The sequence below is a fragment of the Mirounga angustirostris genome, unplaced genomic scaffold (genome assembly GCF_029215605.1).
Source record: "Mirounga angustirostris isolate CCGP_5_RB_7025 unplaced genomic scaffold, mMirAng1.0.hap1 SCAF_2, whole genome shotgun sequence".
NCBI lineage: Eukaryota > Metazoa > Chordata > Mammalia > Carnivora > Phocidae > Mirounga > Mirounga angustirostris.
This window is the reverse complement of record NW_026991710.1, coordinates 55,943,643-55,960,452: the sequence shown is the minus strand read 5'-3', so window position 1 is coordinate 55,960,452 and position 16,810 is coordinate 55,943,643. Positions and strand designations below refer to the sequence as shown.

General features: G+C 34.1%; 1 pseudogene; it reads left to right on the top strand.

The window, feature by feature from the left end:
* The first annotated feature begins 5,010 nt into the window (after positions 1-5,010).
* LOC123848924 (SNRPN upstream reading frame protein-like) lies at positions 5,011-15,015 on the top strand (annotated as a pseudogene).
* The last annotated feature ends 1,795 nt before the right edge of the window (positions 15,016-16,810 follow it).

Below are 16,810 nucleotides of genomic sequence, written 5' to 3'. Positions count from 1 at the left end.
CTGCCTTCTTTCATTAGAACCTAAGCTCCCCACTGCATAGTGTTATGTCTGACACATTTTTAGACACTGAAATGTTTGTTGCACAAATTATTGATTATCTGGATATTTGTTTAAGTTGCAAATTTTTATGTCACCACACACTACTGAGTCAGAATTTTTAGAGGAGGAGTGTCACTGGAAATCTGCATAGTAAATAAGCACCTAGATAGCTTTTAAAACTCTTGATAGTTTGGGATTTACTACTTTCTTCGGGATGATGTCCAAACCTGGTCATGAAGAACTCCGATGTAGGCAGGTGTATTATCTGTTTTCCGTGGAATTCTGATTTACTTCATTGTGGAGCCAGTGTATGTGGATAAGAGATGGGTTTTCTGGGAGTGGCTTTCCTGAGAGCATTAGAACTGATTTCCCTCTGACTGTGGAGCTGAACTCTTGCTGGGCTCTCACTTGGAGAAATACTACCTCCTGCGTGTCTTAGCCATTTACTAAGGAAATAACTCATCAGGTGATACCTGTTTTCTATATCCATATGAAAAACTAGCAGAAATGTGATGTACTGAACAAGAATATAATAAGGTATTTATTGCCTTCTCTTTTGTTTCTCAGGTCAGAGGGTATTCCTAAGGTTAGGAGAACTTGATATTAATTTTTTATTCATTAGAAACAGGTTCTAAATTATTTTATTCCCCATCTTTTGTTCTCTTTTACTTTGACTAACAAAGACAAATGTCATTAAAAATACTAATTTAAGGGGCACCTGGGTAGCTCTGTTGGTTAAACATCCACCTCTTGATTTTGGCTCAGTTTATGATCTTAGGGTCCTGGGATCGAGGCCTGCATTGGGTTCTGTGCTCAATGGGAACCCTGCTTGAGATTCTGTCCTTCTCCCTCTGCCCCTCCTTCTGCACACATGCACGCTCTCTCTCTCTCTCTCTCTCAAATAAATAAATAAATAAAATCTTTAAAAAAATACTAATCTGAGTAGAGTTTATCCAACAGTAGACATCTGTTGAACATTTAATTTGTGCTTATATACTTGTCAGTTACCTTTTTTATTCATTAAGGTTCAGCTCAAAGTCATCTATGGGAGCTTTCCTAATTTGTGTAGGCAGAGCTAGTTTCCCTTCTGCTTTAAAAACAAACAACCCCCCTGCAAAAAACCCCCCAAAGCCAAAAATACAAAACAACTCTGTGAATACTTTATTGGAGTACTTACTACATTTATTGTAATTGTATACATGTTAATCTCTTTAAGATCCTTAAAGGTGAAAAAAAAATCCTTTTTTCCGAATCCCTAGCATTTAGCACAATGATTGACACAAAATGAATATTTAGTTTTTTAGTGAGTGAATGAAATCTGAAAGATTATATGGGAAAATGTAAGTCTTCTTTTCAAAGAACTAACAGAATAGTGGCGATGAATTTAGCCTTTTGCTTACTTTTCCATAAAGCCTTTTTCAGTAATTAGTATATAGTCTCCATGTGAATATGGTACTTAGTGTCTCCATAGCTGATTACATTTTAAAATAACATAGGTGTTCAGGGGCACACTAATTTTATCAACTGTTTTAGATGAGATGGGGATCATACTATGGTCAGTTTAGTTTGGGAAGCATAGTTAAGCAAATGATGTTTTAAAGAATCTTTAAGAAACACACTTTGGGAATATTGTTCTTGTGGATCCTATCCCCATAAACCAACATTAGATTACAAAAGAAAATGGAGGCTTGACTGATCCTCTCATTGAGAAAGTCCCTTCCTAGTCACAGTAGTCAAAAGCATCAGGACCAGGAATGTTGTTGCCCACACTCACTGGGGGAATAACTGATTAATTTTAATAGAATGTATTTGCTTCACAAATATAGTGGTTAAAAGTAAATGACAGTTTCTTCTTTTTTTCCCCCAGGAAATTACAGTGATATAATTTGAGGTGAATAAAATTTGAGAGTTAAGGATATACATCAAAGACTTAAGCAAAAAAAATGGAAGAAAGACAGTAAATTAGAGAGTTGTCCTTCCCCAACTTTAGAGCAGCCAAGCTTTGCCTTTGGCCTCTCTTCAGGGCTTTGATTTCCTACCTTCATTTTCCTCCATCTTGGTTTCCCTTGACTGCCTTTCCTCCGTATTGCAGTCGCCTCCAATATGTCAGCTGTAAGGTTGGGAAATAATCATTATAAAATGCATTTACCAAATTATATTGAGGACAGTTTGGTCCTCTTGCTCTCCCTCCCATAGTTTTAACTGGGATCACTGACTTTAATACCAAAGAATGAATATTTAATGTTTGAGGAACTTCTGATCCCTGAAAATGACCAAGGGAGACAGCAATTTCCCTACTCAAGTCATGCCAAGGGACTCATTAGGCTGGCCTTGATTTGTAGCCAATTTATGGGTCATGGCAGAGTTTCCCTCATTGATGTTAGGGGTGTTAGCTATAAACAATTTTAACTTGGAGTAGAGAAATGTAGTCGTTGTTCAAAGAGAATTTTTCTAATTTCCTGACCTGTGGGGACAAAGGTTGTCATTGTGACACAATAAAAGAGTCATTGTTCAAGTAGAATCTTGTTGGATGCTTTTTGTCATTTACTGTAAGAAAGTCTATTTTCATCACCACCTGCTACCTTTTCTTCCTTTAGGGGTTTGTTTCTAGAGTTTCATCATGAGATTTATGGAAACTGATGATCAGGACAAGTTGTTCTTCAATAAAGTTTGCAAAATCTTTGCTGTGTGCATTTACTTTATCTGAAAGGGAATATATATTTGGTTAACTAAAATCTGAACTTGGTTTTTCCATAGCTGACACAAATGTTAAATCCTGTGAGGTGTGTGTGTGTGTGTGTGTAATTTCAAATTGTATGTATAATTATATATATATATATATACATACATATATAATGATTTTTGCATTGTCTTGTGACAAATAATTTTATTCATGACTTCAAATTTTATGGGCCCTAAAATTTCTGTAGCAGAGTATGGATAGACACAAAGTTACCCAATTTGTTTTGCTAATGCTGTAATTGAGTAAGATAGAGAAATGTTACCATTGATATATTGATTAAGAAGTTTTTTTTTTTTTCACAAAGAGGAATAATCTGCTAATTTACATGTTGATATAGGTCAGAGATATGAATAAGCTCTTTTGTTTAACATTAGGAATTTGAAAGTTTTCTTAATATATTTTATTTATCAAACATTCACCGAGTTCCCTACAGTCAGCTTAAGTACTGGGGAATAGTTATATTATTGTGTTACTGCAGGAGCTTACAGTCTTCTTGAGAAAGATGCAGAAATGTAAATGGATGATTTTATTATAAATTAAAGTATAATAAGATATATTAAAAAAAGAGGAAATAAAACATAGTGGAAGAAGGTCAAAGTGGTGAGTTAGTCATTCTGTTTGGAGAGATAGGAGAAAGTTTTTCATGGAGGTCATGATACTGGATTTGGGTCTTGAAAGATAAACCAGATTTAAATAGTGAAACAGAAGAATGGACATTGCATGAAGAGAGAGCACCATAAGCAAAAGCACAGCAGTGTGAGAATGAAAGCCAGTAGTGTGGTGGAACCTCTGGGGCCATAAGAGAGGCTGGCTGATGGAATTCAAAAGGAAGCTCAAGGTTAGTCTGTAAAAGGGCCTTGAATGCCATGTGGGGGGAGACGGATTTAAGCTGCAGATGAGATGAAGCCTTCCAAGGCATTTGAGTGAGTCAGAAATATGTCAATGTATATTTCAAAAGATAACTCTGGTGGCGGTGTGTCATCTAGATTTCAGCTCAGGTCATGATCTCAGGGTCATGAGATTGAGCCTGTGCTTAAGATTCTCTCCCTCTCCCCTCCCACCCTACCCAGCTCACGCACTGTCTCAAAAAAAGAAATGTGTATAAAAATCTGTTAAAATTTATTTTGCATTCCTACCAGCAAAGCACGTTATTTACTGCAGAAGTAAATTTACTTTACCCACTAAAGATATCAATGAGAGAATACTGTATGCTATTTCAGTTACATTTATTTTTATCTTTTTAGCAGGAATATTGATTCTTCAAGGAAGTGGCTCACATTCCGTTTTACAGTGACCTGAAATAAATGATAAGCATTCAGTTATTAATCCAAATGGGTAATTTGCTTGTGAATTTGCTACTTTTTTTTTTTCTTTTTAATTATGAAGATTACTTCAAAAGTAAATCTGGTTCAAGGACTGGGAAATTTTCTGCCTAAGAAGACTGAGTAGGTGCAGCAAAGATGGCAGAGGCCTTTAGTAGTAGATATTAGCTGAAAGTTTTTGTTTCCTAAAACAGCCCTGTTGGTCCTGATGTAATCTGTAGTCTACATTCCTTCAATTCATCCAGTAACTTTCTTGATATAAGATGAAGGGGTCTCTATTATACATGGGATATTTAGCCTTTAGGATTTTATTATAATATGACCATCAGAAGCTAGGTTTGAGGTTTTAATATTAATTAGAAAAATATATGATTTTCGAAGGAATAGGCTAAAGTCTGCCTTAGACCCTAGATCCATAAGTTTATCTATTGTGATATCCACTTTGGTTGAAATTTTGCCTCCTTTAGACCTCTGACTTAGCACAAATATGCCCAAATGTTTATGATAGTAGAAAATGTTAAAAAAGTTAGAAATCTTTTAGTAAGAAAGGAAAGGGTTTATTTCATAGCAAATGAGGTTTTTAAACTGCTCTGCTCCCTTGATCGTGGAAAGACTCAAGTATGTACCTCTGAGTGGAGACCTAACAATGTCTACCAGAGAAAAATATTAAAACAAATTGTAACTTAAAGGGGTAAGTGGGAACATTGAAACATATTTTTTTTCATAGAACAATATATTATAATTAACAGACAACAACTTAAAAACATGTTTTGCATTGGATATACTTACCACCTATTTCATCTTAAATTGTAGTGGAACTTTTCTTTCTTGTTTACTGTCCATTAAGAGGAGGAGTTGCAGGGCCAGACAGAGGTATTGGAAAAGGAAGATAATAATACCTAAACCATGGATATCTTGGATACAGGAATGGTGGATATAGGCCAAATGGATATTGGTAAGGGGGCCCATAAAACTGTGAAGTTGATTCATTGCTCCCACTGACCTGTTGAAAGAAATTAAAAAGGCTTGTTTTACTCTTTATGACTGAAAGAGGTAAAATAGCCTTTTAACATGGATCTTCACTTTTAAGTAGAGGTTTTAGAAATTCTAGGATCATTTACCTTTTCTATGTGCACTACGAACAGAGATTTAATTAATTTGCATCATTTTAGAAAATTTTAGGAAATTACTTAGAGATACCCATATCTTTGTACCTTTCTACTCATAGCCAAATTTTCCTGATAATTGCTTTTAACTGTAAGGTCGAAAGGGAGGGGCTTTGATGAGATGACATCAGATTTCTCCCTTTGCTTTTATATAAGATCTTTACCCAAAACTTGTGTTAGATACAATCTCCTCATTATCTCTTTTCGTTCTTTCCTCTTTCCCTCTTTATCTTCTGTCTTTATCTTCTACCTATCAATTTCTGTATCTTTAACACTGTTTATAGTTTTGACCCCAAACCCATGCTTCCTTTCAGATAATAAGATTTCTAGGAGTATAAATGAATCCCCAAACAAGACCCTTCCTCTTCAAATTTTATTTTCTTTTTCTTAAAAATTTTTGATTAACTGTTTAGACCAAAATAATCCTTTAGTGAATTTGTCACTGGTGGGGTCATCAGAGCTGGTCCACGGCTCCCAATTCTTAAGTTTTAATTATTATTATTATATTTTTACCTTTTCTGGAATGAGTTTTATAGAGTTAAGCAGAGTGGAGGCATGAACAATTATGAGCCTCCATTAGGTTAGATAATTTTAACAAAAATATTATAACCCAGTTTATCACAGAGTGATTCAAGTTTCAGTTTGGGTCCCACTGTTACATGAGATGCTGATACAATTCCCTTTTTACAAACAAAGATCAAATTCTTGAAGTCTATTCTGTGGAGTGCTAATAATACCTAAACTCTTTAAGGTTTTCTCTAGAGTTTGAGAAGTTTGGGTACAGGAATTTAAACCTCAGTTATGGATATTTTACCTGGAAATCTTACATGTTAAAAAGAGAAAATTTAACTTACACTTCGTTCTTCTCTTTCCTGGTCTTCAGAGACCTAAAACTCAAACAGTAAAATTAGTTCAACTCATGCTGATAAAACACACAACCTGAGAAGTAGATACATTATGTTTGAAGGAAATAATTTATCTACTACCTAATATTATTTTATACTATCCATTTTTTAAAATCTAGGATTTGAGTGTCCAGAAAAACATTTTTCTGCAAAGTGTCAATATGTTTTCTAAATGATTAAAATTCACCACTGCACCAAGCTATATAGAATTGAACTAAGCACTGAACAATATATGATTTACAGTATTTTCTAGAATATCATGTTAAAGGGGCAGATATCAGGCATGTTTATAAGGTAGAAAAACAGTGTGTGGAGGAAAAAAAATCCCTAAGATTAATGAATTAGAACAAAAAACATTCATAAATACTCTGGAATATAGAAATGGATACTTACTGGGAAACCAGCAGTTACTGCCAAGATGGCAGTGATCAGAAGGAGAACTTTCATCTTACTCAGAAATACCCTAGAAGTCAGGAGAAAGACCAAATGTTAGTATAAATTCGGAAGATCCAGTTGTCGTACCGATTATGTCACTAACAACTCTTTGACTTTAGGCAAGTTACTTAATCTTAGGGTATCAATCTATTTATTAATGGAACACATTGTTGTTTGGATAAAATCAAAGGTACTTTGCAACTACATCAATTCTTTTAAAAATAAACTTTCACATATTATTACAGAATAATCTCTGTATATGGTAATAGTAGTTTCTGTAATGAAATACAGCCTCAGTTTATACAGAGAATGCTAGTGTGGGGTTAAGCAGTTATTTACTGAGCTCAGGAAGTTCAAAACAACATAATAATGACTGAAATTAATTTAGGTGACAGAAATTTGATTTGGTTCTCAGGTAACCCAAAAAATTTTATGCTGTTTAGAGGGACCTATTTTTGACATTTGGGAAAGGACATTTCCAAAGCATTTCATTTTATATTTTAATTTTGATTGTAGCCTCTTTATCTTATGATACAAATTGTTATAATGTATTAGTTATAATTGCTAATAAATTTTTGAGAAAAATGAGCTAAATTAAGTATTTAATTATACAATTATAGGTCAACACATTACAAAGTTTTCTGAAGGTTATTTAAACTTTTACATTCAGGAAAATGTTAATTGCCCATATTATTATTATTATTTTGGGGTGTTTTGAGGTGATTAATGGAGATTCTAGGGGGATTTCATCACCTCTTGATGCTTCCTAAATATCTATGATACAGAAAAATAAAATGTAAAAGAAAAATTATAATCAAGTTTTGAACTCGGTCTTTATTTTAGATCATATTGATCAAAAGTCAAATTGAGATTTAAAAAAATACCAGATGAATATTATGATTATAATAAGATAGGGAATTAAAATTCCAGGGAATTTCAGAATTCTATAGGAAGGCTGGCAGAATAGGCAATTTTACACACACACACACACACACACACACACTCCTCACAGACATAAATAAACACACACAGAGCATAACTTCTCTTTGTACTAGGTGATGTCAGGGGTAAAATGTGAAGCATTGTACTAGGTGATGTCAGGGGTAAAATGATAAAGCATAATACCCAAAATGATTATTTAATTACTAAGTTTACAAATTCAAGCAACCATTGCGTTACATTCTCTATAATTTTAATTTTGACATTTTACAGGATATGTCTGTCTATTATCTGTCTGTCTATCTATCTATCTATCTATCTATCTATCTATCTATCTATCTATCTATCTAATCTATCCTAGTTTACAATATTTAAGACCTCTCTTACCTCACACTTTGCAACCAGTTCCTTCTCTTGGATGCTCTTGTAAGAAATGAGAAGTGACTGGCCCAGGAATAGTACAGCTATTTTATAGTCTCAGAAGTGAATGGAATGGAGAAGTTTGTGGCTTAAAGGCCTCTCCCTGGGATCAGTTATTACTCAGTTGAATCATCAGCAATCACAATGTGTTGAAATTGGGGAATAAGCAACATTTACAGTTTCATCGAAACTTTAGATGAGTGACTACCAGGTACATCTATTTGTGGTTTCTTTACAAATTTTGTGTCTTATATAATCAGAGCTTTTTGTTTCACATAATGTTGCCCCATGCTCTTATTTTTTAAAAACTTACTTTAATTTCCATAATTAAAAATATTTTTAAACATCCTATTGGTATGGATTACAACCTATTGGAAAGCATGTTTGGTAGTGTTGTAATTTTAAGAAAATAAAGAATATTAAGGAGCACCTGGGTGGGTCAGTTAGTTAACTCTTGATTTAAGCTCAGGCCATGATCTCAGGGTCATGGGATTGAGCCCCACATCGGCTATGCTGAGTATGAAGCCTGCTTAAGATTCTTTCTCTCCTTCTCCTTCTGCCCCTCCCCCTGCTCTCTCTCTCTCAAATAAATCTTTTAAAAAATAAAGTGAATATAAAAATAATTATCTCTGGAACTGGTAATGAAGTGAAATGAAATGTATAAAAGCAGTCATCATGGTGTCTGACTTCATAAATGATGGTTTCATGAGCTTCAGAGCTGAAGCTTTGAGTAAGTGAGACCTTTTCCTGCCACACATCTTCAGGGTTCCTTAGATAATTAGGTTCCTCAGCTAATGTAAAGGTATATGAAAGCACATTACATAGTATTTGGAGCCAGATTAGGGGCTTAATATGTTAGTTAAATATAAATGTAAGTAGTGGAATTTTGAAGCTGAGCAGTACAAGAGGGAATAATTGCTCTTTCTGGTTGGTAATCTAATTTCACCCTCCATACCAATCACCAAGCTCTAACAAGCTGTAATTATGGGTGAATTCAGGCCATAGAAGCTGCTCTTACTTTCATGTGCTAAATCTTAGTTCAAATGACTAGAATCTAATAAACAGAAAACACCTTTTCCTAAAAGAACAAAAATTATATATACAAAAATTCCCTCTGCAATGTCTTCAGCATGTGGTTGTCTTTCAAAGGGCAAGGGTAGCCCAAGGAAGAGCAACTAGGATGTTTTGCCCAGAAAGAGGTTGTGAGTGGCTTTCAGAAGCTGGACAGGTTATCATATGAAAGAGAGCTTAGGTTTTTTTTGGGGGGGGGGTAGGGTACTCAGATGGCAGAATAAAATTAATATATCAAGATATTATTATGAAAACAACCAAAATATCCATTGATGGATGAAAGGATTCAGAAGATGTGGTATGTGTGTGTGTATATATGTGTGTGTGTGTATACACACACACACAATGGAAACTACTCAGCCATAAAAAATGAAATCTTGTATGGATGGACCTTGAGGGTATTACGCTGACACAAGTCTGGCAGAGAAAGACAAATACCGTGTGATTTCACATATATGTGGAATCTAAAGAACAAATCAAGACAACAAACAAAATAAAATTAAACAGAAGCAGAGAACAGCTTGATGGTTGCCAGAGAGGAGGGGGATTGGAGGGTGGGCGAAATGGGAAAAGGGGATCAAGAGGCACAAAGCTCTAGTCATAAATAAGTAATGGGAATGTAATGTACAGCGTAGTGACTACAGTCAATAATACCGCATGATATATTATATAACTTATTATGGTGATGGGGAAACTAGACTTACTCTGATGATTAGTTTGCAGTATATACAAATATTGAATCATTAGATTTACACCTAAAACTAATGTCAATTATACTTCAAAAAAGATATTAAAAATAATCTGTAAGGAAAAACTTTTTAAAAGTTAAAAAGACCTATGTCCAGATATACAAGGAGATGTTGAGTGACTACATACTGTGGTGGATGTAGCAGAGGGGATTTTAGAATAGTTAGATGACCTCTCTGCACCTTTTCAATTATAATACTCAGATTGGGTGGTAAGTGGAGATGAAAATACCTATGGGAACAGGGTTAGCAGTTAATGCAGTAAAAAAAGCCCCTCGGCTTACTCTCATTAAAGGATTCGAATTCGTGGTAGGGAAATGCACATTTTAAGCCACACTATGGGAAGCCTTATCAGTGGATTAATTCAATAAGAAGCAGAAATACCTTGTTCCACATCTTGTGGCTGACAAAGTTTGTAGAAATTCAATACATACACGTTCTTTAGGTATTTCTACTCTTTTTTTTTTTTTTTGTCATTGAAAACTATGAGAAATGATCTAACCTTCAATAGACTTGAATACATGTTCAGTACTCAGGAGGAATTTTTTATTTAAAAAAGCCTGTGACATCTTCCTTCTAAGAGAATGGATGCAGATAAATCTCTGAATTATCTTCAAAACCCTTGTAAGTGTTATATATTCAACTAGAAGTATCCTTAGTGACTGTGGATTCCTTCAAAAGAATTAGAATCCTATGTGTCAATGTTGTAGAATCTCACTGTTTGTCAATTTCACAATCTCCACGGCACACTTAACTTCCAGTTGTTAAAAAGGAAGGTGGTCATAGAGTTCTCATGCCTGGAGTCAGCAAGTGCCAGAGTCATGGCCAGACAGCCCCATGACCACCATACTGTTCTTTGGAAGGGGGACACCATACAGTTCCTTGGAAGGGGCCTGGCTTACCATGGCACTAATTATGTGCTTAAGAAATACTTATTGAGTGAACAAATTGGGCTCATCAGAAGTTGCTTTGGATACTTCTTTGTGCTCTTTATCAGTCATAACATAGCTTGAAACCCAAAGACCAATAGCTGAAAACCTCCATTTATTAACTGTTCCCAAACTAATGAGACATGGTTTTATCAGCATAATTTGAATTTTATACCAAATTCTGTTAATACTTTGATATTTTTCACATGGCTCAAATGATGGAAATTGCCATATTTGAAATATATTACCAAAAGCTTACATAGCCCATTCCAAAAACTTCCCTTTCTGTCTGCAAAATATGTAACTTATTTTCTCAAAATCAAACTAATATTGGTTAAATACACAATTTAAAAATTAATGACCTCCTTCTATGCACTATTACATTTTTTCCAAAATGTTTGAATAGAACCTAAATATTTTGATACAAAACATGGTTTACAGTGCTGCTACCCTGTATGTGTTACATAGAGCTCTGTAGATACTGCCTGTGGTTCCTCCTAATAGACATTTTCCCCTGACACATGCTCTTCACACAGAGATTAAGAAAGTGGCCTGTAGAGTCAGGGATCCAGGATCTGAATCATGCCCCTCCACTTACTTAACATGGACAAATCAGTTAACCTTTTATAACCACCCATTTATTCAGCATTAAAAAAAAATAATAACATTTTTACTGTTGGCCGCTTAGCTTAAAAAATTTAAAAAATTTAAATAAAAGTGATGTGTTCTATATGGCAGTGTATTGAAATAAAAAGTTTCATTACTTAGAGGAGCTTGATAAATATCATAAGTTTTCTATTCAAGAACCAGAAGGGCAACCCATAGGTGTAAAGACCATGTTGATAGGACTTGGTTTTGTCCTAGCACTGAAGATAAAAATGAAATGAATATATGAATAAGTTAAAAAAAGAAGCTTCCACAAAACCAGTGTGGATCCTCCACTATATTAACTATATTAGCACAAAATACAACATTCTTCAGAAGAGTATAACAGAATGTAGAGCCTCTACTATACATCATTTGCAAAGTCAGCATATAATGAAAAAATTACTAAGTATGTAAAAAAAAAAATCCAAAATGTATTAGTTAGGGTTTTCCAGAGAAATTGAACCAGTATTATATATCTCTTTTCTGTATCTACAGTAGATCCTCAATCAATATGGGTTTGAACTGTGTGGGTCCACTTAAATGTGGATATTTTTTATAGTAAAGTACTGTAAATGTATTTTCTCTTCCTTATGGTTTTCTTAATAAAATTTTCTTTTCTGTTGTTTAGTTTATTGTAAGAATACAATAAATAATACATATACAAAATATGCCTTACTTATGTTATCAGTAAAGCTTCTGGTCAACAGTAGGCTATTAGTAGTTAAGTTTTGGGGAAAACAAAATCATATATGGATTTTTGACTGTGTGGGGGGTTGGTACCCCAACCCTCATGTTGTTCAAGGGTCAACTCTGTATCTATATCCATATATCTTTATTGAGAATTATTATGAGGAATTGACTCATGATATGGAGGCTGAGAAGTCCCACAATCTGCCATCTGCAAGCTGGAGAACCCTGGATTGTTAATGGTGTAATTCAGCTTCAGTCCAAAGGTCTGAGAACCACAAGAACCATGGTAGAAGTCCCAGGTCAAAGAAATAGAAGATGAAATGAGATGTCCCAGTTCAAGGAGTGAGACAGAAAAAAGGGGCAAATTCCTGCTTCTTCTGCCTTTTGTTCTATTCAGGCCCTCAGTGACTTGGATGCTTCCCACCTACAATTGGGCAGGGCAATCTACTTCACTGAGTCTACTAATTTAAATGCTAATCTCATCCAAAAACACCCTCACAGACATACCCAGAAATGTTTAATCTTAGTGCTCTGTGGCCAGTCAAAATGACACATAAATTAACCACTATACAAGGAAATATTACTCATACTCAAAAATAAAATCAATCAATAGAAACAGACCCACAGCCAATCTAGGAATTGAAGTAAGCTGATAAGGATTTAAAAATAACTAGGTTTGAACATGTTAGAGGATTTATGGGAATATGATTAAAATATTGTCTGAAAGGTTTGGTAATTTCTGGAGAGATAAGATTATTGTTAAAAAATCAAATAGTAATCCAAGAACTTAAAATTTTAAAAATTTAAAATAAAAATTCCCTGGATGATACTAATAGCAGAAGCAGATTATCTATAATAGAAAAAAGGATCAATGAATTTGAAGATCAATAGAAAATTTCCAAACTGAACAACTGAGAAAACTAAAATTAGCAAAGGCTCACTGATCTCAGGGATAGTATCAAGTAATCTAATATGTATGTTACTGAAGTTCTAGAATGAGAGAAGAGAGAAAATGGAACAGAAAAATAGTCAAAGAAATATTGAGAAGATTTTTCCAAATTTTATCAAAAACCAATGCACAGATCCAAGAAACTCAGGGCACAGCAAGTTGGATTAATACAAAGATAACTACATTTAAGTCTGTTGCAGTCAACTGCTAATACCAAAGATACAGAGAGAGTCTTTTAAACAGCTTAAGGAAAGAAAGACACATTGCATATTAGGGAAACATTGATATTAATGATAGCTGCTTTTTCACCTGAACCAATGGAAGCTAAAAGATAATGTAATGGGCACCTGGGTGGCTCAGTCCAGTTAAGTGTCTGCCTTCAACTCAGGTCATGATCCCAGGGTCCTGGGATCGAGTCCCACATCAGGCTCCCTGCTCAGTGGGGAGTCTGCTTCTCCCTCTACCCCTCACCCCTGCTCGTGATCTCTCTCTCTCTCTCAAATAAATAAGTAAAATCTTTTGAAAAAAGATAATGTAATAATATCTTTAAAATGTGACATTCAAGGAAAAAATATCAATTTAGAATTCTACACCCAGAAAAGATAATCTATAAAAATGTAGACATGATGAAGGAATTTTTAGGTAATAAAAACTGAGGGAATTCACAGTTATCAGACACAAACTGAATAAACTTTAAAGAGAGTTGAGGTTAAAGTGAGATTACACCAGGTGAAAATTCAGACCTATGGAAAAGAAATAAGGAAGAGCACTGAAATTGCTAACTGTGTAAGTAAATATAGGGTTTTTTTCCCCTTTTTAAACTCTTTTAAGAGTTAATAGACATATGTGGAGGCAAAATATATGAAAGTATTAGCACGAAGGAGAGTAGAATATAAATAGTATTATAGATTGTACTATAATTTTGTTAACAGAAAAAGAGGTAGGATACTAATTCTGCATAGCCCATGATGAGTTAAGGATGTATAATATAATCCTCAAAGAAAACACTAAATGATATGAAATTTTTAGCTAAAAAGCCAATAAGGGAGATGGAAAGGAAAAATAATAATACAGGTTTAATTCAAAAAAGAGGGGAAACACCACAGGAGAGAACCAAAAGCAAGCGAGTAGACTTAATCCCAATCATATCAACAAATGCACTAAATTTGAATGGACTAAATATTCCAATTAAAAGACAAATTTTGAGGCTGGATAAAAAAGCAAGAGCCAACTAACTATATGCTGTTTATAAGACACATACTTTAACTATAAAGACATAGCTGAAAGTAAAACGATGGTAGAAGATATATCATGTAAACACTAAGCATAAGAAGCTGGTATGTCTTCATTAATATTAGACAAAGTAAGGTTCAAAACATAGTGTATTATTGGAGATAATTAGGGTCATGTCATAATTAAAAGATCAATTCCTCAAGAAAATACGAGTCCCAGATGTATATGCCCCTAAAATCAGAGCTTCAAAATACATGAAGCAAAAATTGACAGAAGTGGGGAAGAACAAACAAAGCAGCAATCACAGTTGGAGATTTTCACATCTGTTTAACTGTCAAAATATAGGAAATTTGAATGAAACAATCAACCAAGTTGATCTACTGGTATTTGTAGAACGTGGGACCCAGCGACTGCATTATATAAGTGCACAGAAAATATTCACCAAGACAGACCATAGTTTGAGGCAGTGACTAGTAACAAATTTTATAGGAGTAAAATGGTATAAAATATCTGGTAGAGTGGAACAGCCACCGGGTATTCTGATGTTGTATTCAGAGGAGCAGCTAGCAACATGATAGAACGGGCCAGAAACTGCTTATACCTGATGTGGACTGTGGAACAGAGGGGGAAGTTCAAGTCAAACATAGAAAGACATCCTTACTGAGCAACCAGGAGTGTCAGCTGTACCCAAGACGATCTCAGCGGCAGCAAGTACCTGTGGTAGATTTCTAGGTGGAACTGAGACAGGCATTCTTAGCTGAGACACCAAGAGATGGTTAAAGCAGTATTGGAATATACGGGTAGCTGATTTCTGAGTGAAAAACCAGGTTAGAGCTGATGCAGTCATGGTCAGGAATAAAGAACTAAAGAATGGGGTGTTTAAAAGGCCACTTAATTATTTGGGATATGTTAAAAGAATTTTTTTCCCTAAAAATTTCACATGATAAACACATTGCAGAAATTTTTTTTAAAATAAAAGAACAGGACCTTGATGTTCTTACCCTGACACTTTTGTCATGTATTATTTTGATGTCATTGTTGTGCATGGTTTTTAGGTAGTTTTATGCATACTTAATTTCTGTTGAGTTTCAAATTAACATTATGTGAACATACTTCATTATAAATGGCTGCTGAATATCCTGCTAATGAATGTTTTGTAGTTCCCTTTTGTGAGGAGACTTTTCTTTGTTTTTTTTGTTGTTGTTGTTGTTTTATGTTTTTTCTGGTAGTTTGATAAAAGCTTCAGTGAATTGCTATGCATAACAGATAGGATCATTTCCTTAGATATGAAGATATGAAATAAATTGAATCAAGGAATATAAACTTAAGGTACATTTTACAAAATTGTATTACAAAGTACTGTATTATTGTCTGTTGCCTTGAGAAAGTGGACTGCTAGTTACAATACACTTTCACCTGCACTGGTTGTTTTAATTATGTATCATTTGTGCCTACTGAGTTATAAATACACATCATATTCATTATCAAATAAGATGTGAAATACTTTCCCATGTTTATTTACTAATTATTCCTTTTTTGTTTTGTCTTTTTCTCACTTTTTTTTGGTTTTCAACAATGTATTTGAATCAGCTGACAATATAATAAAAATATTATCTCTAAAAAGAATATATTTTCTGGGAGCCTGGGTGGCTCAGTTGGTTAAGCGACTGCCTTCAGCTCAGGTCATGATCCTGGAGTCCCGGGATAGAGTCCCACATCGGGCTCCCTGCTCAGCAGGGGGTCTGCTTCTCCCTCTGCCCTCTTCCCTCCCGTGCTCTCTGTCTCTCATTCTCTCTCTCTCAAATAAATAAACAAAATCTTTAAAAAAAAAAAAAAGAAAGAATATATTTTCTGATTTCAATGGGTATATCTTAAAATTAATAATAATAACATGTTGAAAATACTCAAACATTTAGATATTTAAAATCCATTTTTCAATAAAAAAGAAAGGAATGATTACAATTTTATATCTTTAATATGTTTATATAAGAATAAAAGAAATGTTTAGAATCAGTGATCTAAGTTAGGGGTTGGCAAATTATAGCCTGAGGGTCAAATGTAGCCCATGCTTGCTTTTGTAAATGAAGTTTTATTGAAACACAGCTAGATGCATTCATTGACATTACATCTAAATTCAATGTAAGAAGAAATAAAAAATTGAAGCAACCTTGTATTTAATAAAGTATAATTAAAAATATTCCCCTGAAGAAAGCTCTGGGCCCAAGTGGCTTTACTGGTGAGTTCTATCAAACATATAAAGAAGACATAATACCAATATCACACAGACATACTTAGGAAGAACAAAACATTTCCCAGCTCATGTTATGAAACCAGCAAAACCCCAATATAAAAACTGCCAGGGATATTATAAGAAAAGAAAATTGCCAACTAATAGCATTCATGGACACAAATGTAAAAATCATTCATAAAATATTAATGAGTTGAACCCAGTGATAAGAGAAAAAGCTTCTAAAGGCCTGGGATATAAGGGAATCTATTTTAGATTTCTTTCTAAGTCAGCGTGATTGTATATAAACTTTGTTTAAACTAAAAGCCTGATTTATGGCCCACCAAA